The following is a 13176-nucleotide window of genomic DNA, read 5'->3' on the forward strand; positions in this document are numbered from 1 at the left end:
CTCATTACGCTTTCTGATAAAGACTCATTTATGTCCTACACGCTTTACACTTGGTGGGGTTAGCACTACCGGACCAAATACCTGTCTCTTTGTGAGAGAATCTAATTCTGCCTGGATTGCTTCTTTCCATTTAGGCCAATATGCTCTTTGTTGACATTCTGCAACAGAGCGTGGTTCGATATCATCGTGCTCTATGATTTCTTGAGCAACAGTGTATGCAAATACATCATCAATGTGTATGGAAGATCTTTGTATCAACTCATACGCACTCTCATAGTCTATTGAGATTTTTTTGTTCTCTGGAATCATTTCAAACATCAGAGCGTCCTCCAGTATTGATTCATGGACATAACTATAATCAGAGACAATCTCATGAGAGGGATTCTCTACATTGATGATTAATGGATTGGTTTATGCCTTACTCACCCTCTTCTTCCTTGGGTGAGTGTCAATCGAACCAAGTGGCCTCCCCCTCTTCCTTTGGGGAGCCACGGCCTCAATCACACCTCCACTAAGTGTGGTTGCAATGCCTCTATCTGCGGCACTATGCCTCTATCTGCGGCACTGTGCCCATTGTTGGGGACTTCTAACCTTGCAGGCACATTTGCAGGTGGTATATGTGATCTCATCACTTTTGCGATATCAGTAAACATATCAGGCATCGAATCTGCTATGTTCTGAAGATCGATTATTCTTTTCACTTCACTTTCACATTGTGAAGTGCGGGGATCAAAATGAGATAGAGTGGGGACAAACCACGACAATTCCTGTGTTCCCTTGGAAAATCCTTTTTCCTATCTCCCCCTAACGACGGGAAGACTGTCTCATCAAAGTGACATTCTGCAAATCTAGTGGTAAAGAGATCGCTTGTCAAGGGTTCCAAATAGCGGATAATTGTTGGGGATTCGTATCCAACATAAATACTTAATCGTCTCTGAGGTTAAGTATCCACATCGCATTTTGATGCGATGTGGGGGCGCAATAGGCACATATACTGCGCAACCAAATATGTGTAAGTGTGAAATGTCAGGCTCATATCCAGTTACCAACTAGTAGCAGAAAATGGTTGGCTAGTAGTGGGTCTGAAACGAATAAGTAAAGCTGCGTGCAATATTACATAACCCCATGCAGATATAGGCAGGTTGGTGTGCATAACCAATGCACTAACCACTATCTGTAGCCTTTTGATGGTGGCTTCTGCGAGACCATTTTGTGTATGTACATGGGGTACATGATGCTCTACATCAATCCCGATAGACATGCAATAATCATCAAATGCTTTTGATGTAAACTCTTCAGCGTTATCAAGCCTTATAGACTTGATAGGGTGATCAGGGTGGTGAGCCCTTAAACGTATAATCTGTGTTAGGAGTTTTGCAAATGCAGCATTTCTTGTGGACAATAAAACGACATGTGATCAGATTGTCGAAGCATCCACCAGAACCATAAAGTACTTCAATGGTCCGCATTCTAGATGGATAGGTCCACAGATATCTCTTTGTATCCTTTGTAAGAATGGAATGTTTTGTTTTGTATCTTTAGCATAGGAAGGTCTCAATCCTGTTTTTGCTAAAGAGCAGGCTTTGCAAAACTAGTGATGTGCCTTTGAAATAGTCAATGAGGCATAATAGGAGGGAGGTAGTGCTTCTGGTACTTCAGAAGGCAATGGCTGCATTTGAGCAGTACTAAGACCGACACTTTGAAGTGTGGCAGACTTTTCTCCCATTTTATTTTTCACTCGAAAGAAGGGATGTCCATATGAGTTCTTTAAAATACAGATCATCACGTCACGACCGGACTGCCCTAGGCGGTCATGCCAAAGCCTGTATGAGTCAGTGTCCCACATTTCATTGTTGGTAACAGCATAGGATTCAATGTTCCGAATCGTAGTGAGGTACAGTCCACTAGATTGACTCATAAGTTTCTCTAAAATGCATTTCCTTCCACATTCATTAGAGTTAATATCAAGGTATTCAGTTCCATTCTCACAGTGTGTTTTTTCTGGATAACCGTTGGCACAAATAGTTTTGAAACTTAACAAGGTTCGATTAGCTCTTGGTGCATATAGAGCGTCTGTGACTTGAAATGTTGTGCCATTAGGCAGCAAAAATTTGGCAGTTCCTCGCCGTTTTATTACTTGTGATAATCCAATCATCGTAGTCACAGAGGAATTATAGGCTATTGATTCAATGAATAGTTGCCTATTTGTTAATATTGTGTGGGTAGTCCCACTATCAATTAAGCACTCAAGTTCTCCTCCATTCATTCCTACAAATAAATGGGAGGTATTTAGAAAATATAGCTCATATTCTTTAGAGTATTTCTATTTGCGTAGAATGGTATTCTTTTCATTCTAATAATTTTTCTCTAGATGTATTGCTTTACATCTTTATAGTGCTATGTCGAACCATGTAAATATGTGTGGTAAATAAATTTGAATAAATTCAGTGCTTCAGAATAAAATTCAAAATTTATTAATAAGCCAACGATAATCAAATCAAGGTCTTTGTTCAGAAATCTAATTCATCAAACCATTCTTTAAGACCAAATAATAGTCTAATTAAAAATGAGGCATTATGCCTTCACAACTGTTTGTGGAAAATAAAATGAATAAAGCAGATCAGTCAAGATTAAGAGCATCCATTGACTTTGCAAGTTCCTCTTTGCCATTGAAGTCTGCAATTGTAAGGTTGAAGTCTAGGTCATGACCTCCTTCTTCCATATAGTGAGCCTCTTGTTCTTTAGACTCTCTATACCTCTTGTAATTGGCTGCTACTCTGTTGTTTGCTTGGTAGTTCTTGTACCAATGCCCAATGAATCAACACCTATAGCATGGTTCATTGTCAACTCTTTCCTTTTGCATCTTTTTTCCACGATCCCCATGTCCCTTTCCACGTGGTGCATTGTTGCCACGTGGGTAGGGATCAGCACGTCTAAACCCCCTTACATTGGAGTTATTTCCACCTTTCATTTTTCCATAATCAGCCTCGGGAATTTTCTTTGTCCCAGTGGGCCTGGCATTGTTGTTCAAAAGAACCTCATTATGTCTCTCAAACATTTGCAGTAGGCTTATTAACTTATTGAAAGTTGCGATTCTTTTGTTGTCATACTCCAACTTATACTGGTTCGCTAGTATAAATGCTGAAGTAGGAAAGGTGGTAAGAGTCTTGTAGATCATATCATCTTCTGTGATTTCCCTTCCACAGAAATTGAGACGTGCCTTAAGGCGCAACATGTCCTTGTTGAAGTTATTGACCCTTTTTGTAGTCAAGCAAGCGGATTCCATTCCACTGAATGGCCAGTCCCGGGAGCAAAGTATCATGAATGTTCCCAAAACATCCCTTAAGGGCATCCCACAGTTCTTTGGGTGTCTTCAACTGAAGGTACTCCCAGCGTAAGCTAGGATCAATATGTCGCCTCAGAAACATTAAGGCATTTGCTTTCACCTTATTAGATAGTTCATCATATTTGGGGTCGGTAATGGTGGCGGTGTAGTCTTTTGCTACAAAGGCAGTTTCCACATCGGAAACCCAACGATGGTACTCAAGTCCTTATGAGTCCAAGATGTCAAATTCAGGTCGAATTGGATCAGCCATTTACATAAACAAGAGACAAGATATAAATTACGCAGTCATAAAGACATCCACGTAAATTATTTTCCAAAAATGTGAATTAGATTTCAAGACCAAGATTCGTAATGGTCACATTTTTTTCTTTCGATGCTATGTGAAAATACTTTATCACAGTAAGTGTGTATGGATAATGCACATGAATTTTCATTATCATGGCAAAGCGGATTGTATATGTTGCATTTTAAAAATAACCATAGCACATGTAATAATAAATAAAACATAGCATATATAAAAATAAAGTACATGACATGCTCAAAAAAATTCACAAATAAACACCAAAATATGTGTTACACATACTAATAGCAATAATATATTATGCGTAAAATAAAAATCACGAAACATGCTTAAAAATTCTTAACAAAAATATAAGCAATAAAATATAAAGCATGCTTAAACATAATTATATAAATAACAAGCCATGCTTAAAATGATCAGAATTATCTTAACTAAACATGCTTAATAACAAAATATAATAAAAGCATGAACAATGAAGTATAAAGCATGCTTAAAAATAGAAAACATAAATAAAATTCACATGCTTGATTAAAATCATAAAGACAAAATAAAGAAAACATACTTGATTTAGAGAAAACAAAACAATCCTAGCGCACGCACGTGTTGATGCAAGCGTGCGTAGCGATGTTTTTTTTTTCAGTAATGGGCCGGAATTTTTTTTCTTTCTTCCTTCTCTTTTTCTTTTCTTCTTGTCGGGCTGTGTCACCAGTGAGGCCTGTTTTTTTTTTTCGGTCTGGGCCGGGTTTGCTCTTTGGGCTGGCCCCTTTACTTTGGGCCGAGTTTCTTTTTCTTTCTGTTTTTGTTTTTTTTTTTTCCTTTGGGCCTTTTGTTTTTTGTTTTTTCTTTTTTTTTTTTCTGGGCCGGGTCCCTTTTCTTTGGACCAGGTTTTTTTTTCTCTCTCTCTCTTTTTCTTTCTCTTCTCCCTCCTTCGTGTCTTCTTCTAGTTTGCAGATGGGAAGTTTGCAGAGGAGGCGCGCTAGGTGTAGCAGTAGGTGAGGAGGCGCGCTGGGTGCAGCAACAGGTGAGCGGTGGACTGCTGGGATAGGTGATCGGTGGCTGCTGGGATTGGTGAAGGTGGGAGCAGATCGGGAGTGCTGTTGATCGACGCCGAGAGACGAGGCCGGTCTAGTGGATCATGCGCGCGGGCTGGATCTGCAGGCGCGAGGGAGGATGGCAGGTGCTAGGCCAGGCGGGGTGGGCTGCTGCAAGGCATGTGTGCTAGCAGTGTGTTGTAGGTGGCTTGGTTGCAGGGGCCGGTCTGATGCACGCAGAGGCGTGTGGTGGGGTAGAGGTGGGGGGCGACTAGGCATGTGTGGGCTGGTGCTGGGCTGCAGATGTACTGGTGATCTGTTGCGACTGGGCGGGGTGAGGCATGTCGTTGCAAGAGACAAGGCTGAGACCGGGACGAAATTTTTTTTTTTTTTTTTTTTTTAAGGTGGCGGCAGAAAGAGAAGAAAATATTTTTTTCTTCTAGGGTTTTTATTTTTTTTTCAATAGAAAGAAACTAGAAAATTAGGATTTTTTTCTTGGCTATTGGCTCTAAGCGTGCTGATAATGTGTTAAAGTAAAATTGAGATGGAATTGGTCTACTCATTTCATTTCATAGTCCCTTTATATAGGGATAGAATTACAACGGAAATATCGATTACATTAATGATACTAAATGCTGATTGAGCTGTGATTGTAATTCCTTGATTCCCTCCTCGTCAGTTGCTTTGACGAAGGCACATAATGTGTTTTTCCTTTAACAGTTTTGAGATTTGTCCACCAACTTCATTTTTGTTGTAGGTTACATGTTGAACCTATTGGTATCTTATTTCAATTCCTAGTCTAGACCACTGTGATTGGCAAATTTCAGTTGTATTGATAATTTGAGAATCGAGATTTGTATTTATATTTTTCTTGTATATCTTGTGCGAGTTGAATTATTGTGGAGAGCATGCAGACTCTTGGAGTTTGAGTTGTCATTGTTGCTATTAGAAGTGTTAGATTGTTTTCGCAGGATTTGGGTAATCCACTATTAGGAATGTTTCTCCCAAATTTTTGATAGAGTTTCTCCTAAGGTGGGCCCCACAGGGCCACTTCAGATTTCATGTTGAAATCTGGGGCAGATCCTATTAGAAATTGTTCTCATTTCTTTGGATTTTAAACTTACTCTGGACATTTCCCAACAATCTGGGATGCTAGTTATTTCTCTTCCAAAGAAACTCAAAGTTGGAAGTCCTCTTGGTGCTCGCAACAAGTCAAAGATGGAGGATTCTAAACCTTGGAAATTATAATTAGCTACCGCCTAAGGTTTGAAGAAGATGAAGAAAAGAAAGCTTAGCACAAATGATAAACCAAATAAACAGACAGAATGACTCAATGACCTAATCGTCACCTAACACTACAACATACCCAATGATTATACCTGTACTGAAGAGTATCAGATGGGGAACCGCTGCAAACAGGCTATTACTCGAGTAGTATTGATTGTCACCAAGTATGTGACCTTATGCTCTGATGCCAAACTGTCACGCCCCATTTCAAGCATAAATGATAAACCAAATAAACAAACACAAACACACCAAGCGTTATGATTCAGACATCGACCCTAAATACCAGAGAAATTTTTTCTTTTTAAAACAGGTGTACGACTAAGTTTGGAACTCACAATGTTAATAAAAACTCATTTTTTAGAGTGATATATTACATTACACAAGTTTACGAATTAAGTTGCGTTAACAAATTAATAAGTAAACATTCTGTGGCGACCCGAGTGGGTATACCACAGCACCGTAATATTAAGCCAATAGGAGCTCGATACGTCGTAGATTTACCGTAGACCTACCAACTTAATACTGCAAAGCCTTTTGAAAATGCAAATTCTAGGAATAGGAGACCAAGAAAAACTTTTAAGAAAGGACTTTAAGTCAACGACCCAACACTTAAATTAACAAGTCTGAAAATGCTTAAAAAAATAAATTGGGCAAGTGCACTGTGACGCCTTAAGGCTGACATCATAACCGAAATGAAAGGGGTACAACAATAACAATAAAACAAAGGGGTGAGGCGCGCTCCCAAGTAGGCGGACCTCATAGAGTTCAACATTGAAAGAGAAGCGAGTAAATCGATAAAGTACCGACAGGGAAGAACTTCAAGCAATAGGAACAGCAACACATGGACTTAGCCAACGACCCACTTCTAATCCAAATCATCCGAAATGACCTCGTTGTAACCTGAAATGTAGGGGTGAGCATTTCGTCCTCGCTAGCCCAATAGGGGCCGACCCAACCTTAGTTAGGTTTGAAAACTAATAGGTAAAACATGGCTACTAGAATTTTGATTGCGCACATTTGTAAAATCGAGTAAAACAAATGCAAACAAAAACAATCATAGTTGTTTTGTTTCAGGAAATCATATGCAGCATGCTTCACACAACTTGGAGTTTCGAGATACTTACCTGCCGGCTAAACTAAAATAAATCGATGACTGACCTGGTTCGTCATCCTTCGAGAACCAGCCAACTACTTTGTAGTCCTTGTGACTGCAAGTAGCGAAAGTGTCCATTTCCTGGCTCTGAGTCTCCTATGACTGGTTCATTGTCTGTACTCACCTTTCCTCGACATACATAGGAGCACAGCCCCCTCTGGAGGTTCACGGTTATCGACACCGTGGGATCCCAAGGAATCAACGCGTTTAGGTCCCATTCACTTTCAGGTCACAAGCACAAACATACAAAGGGTACAGTATCTCAACATGCAAGTCTAGCCTCGGTTTTCGCAATCAACAATTATCAGTTATGAAAACACACGTATCACGAGGCATCGACTAATGAACAACAAAAAACGTACTTGCAGGCAACATAATATTATACTAGAGTATTCCACATATATCTAAAAGCCTCTAACAAGGAAGGGACAACTCACCCTACCTGGAAAATGCAGGCGTATTCCACACTCTAATGCTTTCCGCTTAAGCTTCCTAAAAGATCGTGTTTCCTGAACCATTACTTAGTTTGTAAGTAATTATCCAGGTAAACATCATGATCAACTTTAAGTAATCCACACACTAAATCCTTTGTATTTCAATGAGCCCATTAATTATTTCTTTCAACTTTTACCAATTTGGGAAACTAACTTCTTTCTTAAAAAAGAAAACGTCCTTATCGCTCTGCTAAACTTTCGCCAATCCGAGCGACCAAAGTCGAGTCGATCCTCACGTATTACGAGGTCGGTCAACTCTGGTCAACTCTCAGAGTTGACTTTTGACCTTTGACTTCTGACTTTTGACCAAGTATTCCTTTATTTACCATTATTTCTTATTTATTAAAATAAATAAGTAAATAATTATAAATAAAATTTTACTTTCACTTTTACCCATTTACTTCTCCTTTTTCACCTTTTCACTTTTATCATGAATTTCACCTCCACACTTTCACTTTTACCTTTTTACCTCCTTTTAACCGAATTTACCTTTACTTTCACCTTCTTCACTTTTTACCACTTTACCACAGTAAAAACTCATTTAATCCAACTTTTACTCTTTTTCTTTATTTTATTTTTCTTCCAAAACAAAGCCATTTCTTTTCTTCTTCCTTTTCTTTTTCTGTTGGCCAAAATTACACAACAACAATCACCAAATCTTCAACACCAAAATTCCAACGCTTTGAAAACTAGGCTTATAAAATTCTACTAATTAAACCCTTCTCAAAGATCTAATTTTCACAATTTTTCCAACAACAACAATAGCTCAACAAAATCAAAATCAACCAAATAAATTCCAAAAATTCTATGTCCAAAACCCATTCCTTACCCTTTCTTCTTCAAAACTCACCACCTAATCCTCCTCCTTGGCCTTCTTCACCTACAAATCCATACAACATCAATATCACAACCAAAAACTTGAAAACAAGGTTGCATGGATAGATCCTTACTACAAATCCTTGCCAAACCCGTAGCCTAGCCTCTTGATTTAGGGAAAATCGGGTTCATGCAATCAAAATCACAAATCAAAATCAAAAACTCGGATTTAGGAAGAAATAGGTATAGATTGATGAATAGAGGCTAGATTAGGAGGAAGATTACCTTGATTTGAGCTTGGAAAGAAGAAATCACAAAAAACCCCAATTTGGCTTCGGGTTCTAGGGTTTTTGGGGATTAAATGGCTAAATTTCATGATTTTGGTTGGAGAAATGGAAAGAGGGGATGAAGAGAAGAAAATCTGGAAATTTTGGCTTGGATCGGAGTTCCAACAACGGCGGCGGTGCGGCGGCGTCTGGTGGCTGGGCGATTTCCGGCGAGGGGTAGAGAGAGAAGCTCTCGGGTAGAGAAAGAAAGCTGAAATGAAAAATGTGAGGGTTGAGGCTAGGGTTTGGAGAATGTTTTTCTTTTATACCTCTCCCTAAATTTAATTGTGAAAAGTCTAATTTGCCACACATTTTGGGCCAAGTGGGCTTGGGCTGCTCCTATTTCATTTTCTTCTTAATTTCCCTCAAGCCAACTCTGAAAATACATCTTCAAACATCCTTATTTCTCCAACACTTCACTGAATCCTTTCGGAAAAAATTTCCGGGCTTGTCTTAAGCCTCGACACTTTAAAAATAGTTTCCTAGACCCAAATTGGATTTTCTCTAAATTCTTAATCCTTTAAAATGACCTCAAAATCTTAGGCTAAGCGCGAATACTTTTGTACCTTACGAATATATATGTAGTTTCATACGTTATACGACAAATTAAAATAAATAAGAAAAAGTACGGGGGTCTACACATTCCCTCAAAGCTTACTACAAAATGGAAATCTAAATAAAGTCAAAGCAACAAAATTAGTTTCCGTCACCTATTACTGCGCCTGCAAGACTCTTACTTCAGCCACGATTACCCTGACATGCAGGATCAACCCTCACACCATTATATAGTGCACCAGGTTGCAACAACAAACCTGGTAAGCTTTTGATAGCTCATATGAGTAAACTCCAAACAACAAAATAGAAGACCAGAATAATTATATTAAACAATTCAAAACAATATAGTAGCCGCTGCATATGATTTAGTTCAGGTGATTACATGAAGACAAAACCATACAGAAAATTAGTAATCCCTACATATAATTCAGCTCAGGAGATTACATGCAATTAAACCAATATAGAAAATGGTGATCCCTACGTATGATTTAGTACAGGGGATTACATGAAGGTAATTTACTTAACAACTGATAGTAATTTGACACAAACAATAATCTCCTTTCACCTAGACGAAACATGAATCACTATAACACCAGACTTGATCATCGTAACAACAACAGACCCGACAACTCTACTCAAAATAGTCACACTGGCACTACTAGAAAAACACCATTTAAGGACACTGAAACTGTGTCCTTAAATACATTTAAAGAGTCCTCTATCCAACAGTCATTATAAGTCTCAAACAAGGACACTGAAAACGTGTCCTCTTTTCTATATGAGGACACAGTTTGTGTGTCCTTAAAGCTCTAGATGCAGTGTCCTTAAATCCATAAGAGGACACCTAAATTGCATCCTTATATCTTCTAATAGGTGTCCTCTATTCTATACTAGGACACACAAACTGTGTCCTAAAAGCTCTGAAAATGGAGTCCTTAAAACCATAAGAGGACACAAAAAATACACTCATATATGTCCTTAAAACTAAAACAGGACACTTAAAAAGAGTCATAGAGGACGTTCAAAACGTGTCCTTAAAACTTGCAAAAAACCCAAAAAAAAATATTTAATTAATAATAAAAGGAAGCTTTCTCCAATTGTACACCCCTCAAAATATACCACCAAATGCAATATTAACTGAATCAAAATACACCATATGCAAACAAATTTATAAAGTATAACAAATTACAGTTCAACAATTCTAGTCAAGTAAATCAATGTCCTGCACCTTGTAGGTTTATAGTTACTTAATCTGCTTCCCAATATCTTCAATCATAACCTGATAAATATAGCACAAACCAATATCAAGTACATATTAACACTCCTGAAATTCAACAATTAGATTGAGCCAAGACTAGAATCCAACCACAGGGCTTATCAACAGGTCTTCCAACCAATAATATATAATTCAAATTAGTCTGTATTACAACGTCTCATTTTCATATACAATTGCAACAGAAGTATGAAAAATAAAAATCAATTACTCAGTACTTGCAAACTACACAAACAAACTCATCAGCAACCAAAAATTAAAAGCTAATATCAAAGCATATCAAATAGACCTGCATAAGTGTAGAGAGATGACATAGAATTTATTATTCATAATACATAAATGGAACATCAAATCATCTTTAGATCAAGATGAAAAGCATATCCACTTGCATTGGAAAGTGTCACTTGTAAACCTGTCAATCTATACGACTACACCTCTATGGTATACCAAAAAAAGGAAAAGAAAAAAAAAAGAGAGAGAGACGTTGTGGGTACCTGTAAAATAGCAGGCAATGCTTCATCGTACAGTACTGTGTAAAAGGTAGAAATGTAGGTAATGCTTCATCGTACAGTACTGTGCAGACATGCAAAACTGGGACTGATTGCCAATATTCACTACCTGATGCAATTGCCAAAAGGCCAAGTATTTCAATATTCAAATGAAGTCATTCTTTAAGACAGGTATATTATGCATCATGGTATCAAGTTAATGCTGCATGCCTGATCTGCTACAATACCAAAGAAAAGAAAGACAAAAACTGGAAACAACTTACCTTGAGAAGCCTTTGATACACCATCAATAGCAGCCCACATATCTCCACTACAACATAACTACAACCAATGAGAAATGTATGTTAATACATGATGGCAACTCTCCATGAAACAATAAGTATTCATACTTTACCATTAAGATGGCAAGTCCTGACCTTTTACAACCAATGAGGAATGTGCATTACAACACTAAATTTTGAAATGACTCATTAAAGGAAAATTAAGATTTCAAGTTGCAAAGAAACAAGTAGATGAACACATTAGACAATATTTGAAGACATCAGTTATAATATAAGGCTGTAACTGCTTAAAGATAGTATTTGCTCCAGATCCTAAAAGGCCAAGAAGAAGGCCTTTTTTTTTTATCATTTTTCTGATATTAATGGAATATAAAGGACACACACACGTAAGTATACACGATTGCAGCTTGTCTTCTCTTTGTGAAATTGCGCAGAAGGTAAACTTTAGTTTTGTTTCAAAAGGTAAACATGTCAAGGCTCACCTTGAATCATCTTTCTGATTAAGCTCAAGCACAATCACCTCCTCCTCATCAAAAACTTCTTGAAGATCGATAACCTTCACAATACTGTAAATGCAACAATACCCATTTAAATTCCACCTCTTAAATCATAGATCATTATCCTGAGATTCATCTGTTAAAAAATCCACTAACCAAAAAAAAAAAAAAAAAACAGAGAAAAGAAAAAATTATACCCGACATCACTCACCAGGCCATGTAAAGGATGTATGACATGTAGTCTACCTCTCAAACGAGGATATATCATCTGTACCAAGGATAGATATAGAACACATGTTAAAATGTTTCTCCTACTTTCAAAATTACATTCAAAGGTTTTTAATTTCTTGGGAGCCCATTTCAGAAACTGCTTATTTGATAAAAATAATTACCTCTCAAACATCACTTTCAGAATATTGCTCTAGTCGTTGCTTCAAACATTGTTGGGTCCTGTGGAATGACAAGAGAATAAAAAAACAATTAGACTAGCTATTACAGTTCATCTACTTGAGATTCCCAGTGAATATAAATTGATAATGAAAAACGTTACCATGCCTTGATTAACTAACAATCTCAAGTATCAAGCTACTCATTATTAGGTTCCAATCTGTTGCACAATCAAGTCTTCATTCAAAATTCCTTCAATATCCAAATCTATATGAAATACAACCTAGAAAATGATAGAGTTTGAAGATTATACCTGATAAACAGATGAGAGAAGAGGGTGCTTCTGCTCATCTTGGCAACCAAACCAACACCTAAATAAATGAAAGCGAGAAAAATAGAAATACCAAAATCAACAGCTACATATGATAAAACAAAACACCTTCCTCAAAGTAAAATTTCAAACAAACTTGAATATACATCCAACCAATTAATTTATATATATCTAATAATGAAGAAGTTGAAGAGAAACAGAACAACAGAATCTGAGAAACCCTTGGATAATCTTACCTGAATAGGATGAGTAGATAATCTCCCAGTTTTGATTTCGATTTGGGGTTGAGAAACAGAATCAGAAATTCCAAATTACATAGAAAATCAAAAGCCCTAAATTGATATTTTCAATATTCCTACCTAATTCCATATTGCAAATGAGAAAATGAAAACATAAATAAATATCCAGATCTGAAAATATTGTCCCCGCAAAATCTCATCTTCAATGGGTGAACGAGAACGAGCTTTCAAAATCCCCAATTTCATAAAACTCGAAAGCCCAGAATTAAAGATCCTTAATTTCATAAAACTCAAAAGCCCTAAATTGATATTGGAGAGAAAAAATTACTTGATTCAAGTCTGTAGCTTTA

The 13176-nt window shown here is 37.3% G+C and overlaps 1 long non-coding RNA gene across 2 annotated transcripts; it reads right to left on the bottom strand.

Moving 5' to 3' along the window:
- Positions 1 to 11728: 11728 nt before the first annotated feature.
- LOC112168941 lies at positions 11729 to 12620 on the bottom strand. 2 transcript variants are annotated; one of them, XR_005802415.1, is made up of 3 exons: positions 12420 to 12620; positions 11935 to 12319; positions 11729 to 11854 (listed from the first exon to the last, which is right to left on the bottom strand). It is a non-coding gene; the product is annotated as an uncharacterized LOC112168941 (long non-coding RNA). The 2 variants fall into 2 exon arrangements; XR_005802416.1 differs by having other exon boundaries at positions 11935 to 12137; positions 12262 to 12620.
- Between the last annotated feature and the right edge of the window lie 556 nt (positions 12621 to 13176).

This window comes from Rosa chinensis, chromosome 6, assembly GCF_002994745.2.
Source record: "Rosa chinensis cultivar Old Blush chromosome 6, RchiOBHm-V2, whole genome shotgun sequence".
NCBI classification, from domain to species: domain Eukaryota; kingdom Viridiplantae; phylum Streptophyta; class Magnoliopsida; order Rosales; family Rosaceae; genus Rosa; species Rosa chinensis.